The sequence below is a fragment of the Protopterus annectens genome, chromosome 2.part0 (assembly GCF_019279795.1).
Source record: "Protopterus annectens isolate FY-2018-M chromosome 2.part0, PAN1.0, whole genome shotgun sequence".
NCBI lineage: Eukaryota > Metazoa > Chordata > Ceratodontiformes > Protopteridae > Protopterus > Protopterus annectens.
The window spans coordinates 31334314-31338891 of NC_056728.1; positions in this window are offsets into that span (position 1 = coordinate 31334314).

Here is a 4578-nt window from a genome sequence, read left to right on the forward strand (position 1 = left end):
GATTGCTATCAACTTGGGTCCCCAGGTCCCTAATTACTTCTTCTGTACTTAATGGATTACCACCTATGTGGTAATTTGTGGGCACTTTGTTTTTGCCAAAGGGGATGACTATACACTTTTTGGCGTTTAGCTTGAGGCCATGGCTCTGGCACCAGTTGTCTGTTTCTATGAGGCCCTTTTGGAGGATGCTTGTGTCGGCTGGAGAGTCTATTATGGCGCCCAGTTTGCAGTCATCTGCGAACTTGGTCAGCCACAGTCCTTCCATGTTGGTCTGTACCACCGAGAAATATATACCGAACAAGAGAGGTCCCAGGACTGAGCCTTGTGGGATGCTACTTGTAACTGGTTTGGAGTCTGACATGGCTCCAGCTATTCTAACCATGTGGGTTTTGTCCTTGAGCCAGTTTGCAACCCATCTAGTGACATAGGGATTTATATTTAAGCTGGTGAGCTTATCTATAATTCCCGAGTGGGGTATTGTATCAAAGGCTTTTGCGAGGTCCAGGTAGGCTGTGTGGACCACCTTCCCCTTGTCAATGGCCTTGGTGACTGTTTCAAAGAAATTGACCAGGTTCAAGAGGCAGGATCTGCCCTTAACAAAGCCGAACTGGGTAGGATCCAGTGTCTGCAGGTCCCCAATATCTTTATTTATAAGGTCCATGATGATCCTTTCCATAGCTTTGCAGACCAAGCTAGTGAGACTTATGGGGCGATAGTTTCCAGGATCCGTTGAGGCACCACCTTTGTGGAGAGGGACCACTGTTGCTGTACGCCACTCTTTGGGTACATATCCTGTAGTAAGGCTGAGATTGAACAGTAGTTTTAGGTTTGGGTTTAGCTCTTCTTGGAGTTCATGTAGGACGCAGCCCAGGACACCGTCTCGTCCCATTGATGCTGTGTTTCTTGCTTTGGAGAGGGCAGCTCTTACCTGAGCATCTGAGATGTCAGGGGGGCAGCACTCTGCTGGGATAGATTTTAGCCCTTTTGGGGGGGGGGGGGGGTTTGCGCTGAACCTGTCAGCTAGGATGTTGGCAATGTCTGTGGGTTAGGTGTATTTTTTGTCATTTTGGACTAATTCTGAGCATATCTGGGAATTCCCACCCAGGTTCCTAACATAACTAAAGAAAGCCTTGTGATTATCCTTAGTGTCCTGTGCAATTTTTCTCTCAAAGCTGGCCTTAGATGATTTTATGAGTGCCCGTAGTTTTTTGCTAATACTGATCAGAGATGCCTTCCCTTTTTGGGATTTTGCTCTATCATGTAGTAGCTTCCTCCTTCTATTGTATAGTTTGTTTATGGCTGGGGTCCACCAGACAGGACATCTGCCTTTGGAGGACTGGGTCTTGGTGTTATTTGGGATTGCATGATCCGTGCATTCCTGAAGGTGTTCATAGAATGCGTTTATAAAGGATTTTGCGGTCTGGGCCGTATTATCCACAGGCCCGGGGGTTTTGAAGGATTCCACCTTGGTTTTGAGGAGTGTGAAATTTGCTTTAGAGAAGTTTTTCACTGTGGTTTTCTAGGCATGGGGTGGGGTCGGGATGTGAATATCCAGTGAGATTAGTTTATGGTCTGATCTTACCAGTGAGGGATACACTTCTGGTCTGGAGCATAGAGTCCCCATGTTGGTGATGATCAGGTCCAGTATGTTTTCCCCTCTTGTGGGAGTGGTAACAAGTTGTTCCATAGCATTTGAGTTTATAAATTCTAGGAACCTTTGGGCTAGAGTGTTGGAGCTAGAGTAATGCTCCCAGTCTATGGTTGGGTAGTTGAAGTCACCCAATATAATGGTGTTTGGAGAGACCTTCATATTCTCCAGTGTTCTCAGGAAGGCCGAGTGGGGTTCCTGGGTTTGGGAGGGTGGTCTGTAGCAGGCTATAAACTGGAAGGCAGTTTTACCCACTGTTATTTGCACATGGATAGTCTCTGATGCTTCGTGCTGTGCCACCAACCTGGAGGTGTGGGTATCTTTGACGAATATTGATACTCCCCCTCCTTTTGTGGTTCGGTTCAAGTTTTGGGGCCGAAAAGCATGGTATGAGGTATAACCTGGTAGTGCTGGGGTGCTCTCGAGCCTTGAACCAGGTTTCTGTTACTGCACAGATATCGATGTTCTCCATGCTAAGGAGAGTTTCGAGTGCATGCATCTTGAGGTTTAGACTTCTGGCGTTGAGTAGCATTACTCTTAGTTTCTTATCCCTTGTGATACCTATGGAGGTGGGTTTGTCTTTTGAGCCTTGCCTAAAAAGGCACTATGGGGGTAGCAAGAGCCTTTGCCAATATCCAAAAGCCCAGGGTGACAGGTGCAAGCCATCCCTAGCGAAGCATCGTGGCTTGTCGAGCATGTCATCCCAGGCTGACAGGCATTGGATCCCCTTTGAATGACACCAATACTTAAGCCAATTGCTGAAATTGATAATCTTGTCTTCATACTGTGGCATCATTCTTGGTGAAGGTAAGATGCTACTCAAGGTCAGGGTCATACCGGCCTGGGCTACATGCTCAGAGAGCTCCTCTATGTCTCTTTTCATGTAGTCCAGGGAGGTACATCTCAGGTCATTCACACCAGCATGGACAATGACTGAGTCATATTTGTACTTGCCTTGGAGTGACCTGAGTGCTTGTGTTATGTGGCGGATCCTAGCACCCAACAGGCAGCTCACCGTGACCTTCTCCTTGTTCAGCCTGGTGAGTGGGACGTCAGTGTGCCTGATGACAGAGTCACCTATTACAAGTGTATCAGGTGTGTTGTTTAGACTTAAGGGCTGTGACTGTTCGGCACACTGGCTTTGCGAGCTATGTGTTGCACGTGTTTTGTTTTGGGGTAGCGGTTGCTTGGGTGTCTGCTTTGGAGGTCTCTGCTGCTTAGGCAGATTTTTATTTAGAGCCTCCAAGTATGTTTTTGTGTGTTTATGTGTTTGGTTTGCTGTCGTGGTAGGTCTATGTGAGACTGGAATTGTAGTGAGTGTGGTTTCCTTCTCCTCCTGACTGGTTACGCCAGTACTGAGTTGAGAGAGCTTAGCCTCCAGTTTGGCTATATGGTTGCATCTCTCACATGTGTTGGAATTTGTTGGGAGGAGGAGAGGGTTGTCTGTGTACATGATGCAGTTGTAACATTGCCTCAAGATTCCCAGATTCACCAGCTGGACTGGAGAGGAGATTGACAACTGACCTTTGGACATGCTAGAATAGTATTGGGAATTTCTTTATAATTGAAAAAAATGGCCAGTGGGGAGCAAGTTACTCCAGGGGGAGTTTGTGAGGGTGTAGTGCTTTTAATTTTTTAGTGCTGACTTATATAATTGCTTTAGTGAGCAAGTGCCAGGTAACTTAAATGCAAAAATGACAAACAGTAACTTTCTTTCAAGTGAAACAAGGAAATAAGTACAGTAAGCAATGCAGATATCACTAGGGATCCACAGAAGCGCAGATTAGAACTAACGCCACTGGACCCCACAGTCAAAATGAGGGTATATCCCTTGCCTATTTCTTAAAACTTAAAGCTTTTAGCTAAAGATATGTATTTTTTTTTTTTAATTTTAAGTCTGTACTGAATGTAATGTGTTTTTGTTTAACAAGAGGCACGTCTATGCTGCCTGTGTTTCTTTACTGTTTCTCTGTTGTGTGACAGGTTTATGAGGATGCACTTTAACGTAATTGCTTGGGTGTATACTATTTTTTTTCGGCTATGTAATTTTGATAAATATTTTAGATAAGTTTGCAAGTTTATGCGATTTTTTAATGTTTACTAACAGATGTTTGGTTTGATGTTACTGTACCTTTAAATTCAAATAACCTTTGGTTACCTTTTCCAAGGCTTTTGTGTTTAAATTCAAGAAGTTTGTTACATTCTTTACTCTGATGAAGTCCCTTTTGATTTTGGGACGAAAGTGCTCAGGTTTTACTGGTTTTTACAATAAAATGAAGTATTTTACCTTTTGGATCTTACATTCTTTGGCAACTTTGCTGGTGTGGATTATTAAGAGCTGTGGAACTGTTCCTACTTTGGATTCTTATTTTGTAGTGTGAACTCATGAATCTGTCATGATTTGTTGCCTAAAGGGAATAAACAAAGCCAATTGTTAGGGCAGATTTTAATTGATTAAAGCAGAAGGGGAGGAGCAGTGATGCAAGCTAGATAAGGAATATTATCATTTTATTAGAAATTGCTACTGTTCCATTCCTGCCATGTCTATTTGTTTCTTAGGTGTGAAAGAGGATCTGAGAAATTTGAAGGGGGTGTCTAAAAACTCATAGAAACTAATTTCTCTCTTTCTTCAAATTGTTGGTGGAACTGAGTACTCGATGAGCCAACTAAAACCTTTTTCTCTTTCTCTAAAGATGAATTCAAAAATTCAGACTTCTTTCCACAAGAAAACACCTGAAATTATTACCAGACATACCTCCTTAAACAGTAACAGAAGCAGAGGCCTTATAAGTAGTATCTACATATTCATATATACCTCTAAGGCATGTACAGATAATAGAGACATGTCACAAACAAGACAGAGATAGGCTTAAACATCCAGATAAGGGACTGATAGTTAAGAATTCTATGCCCAAGTGAAAGCATGAAGA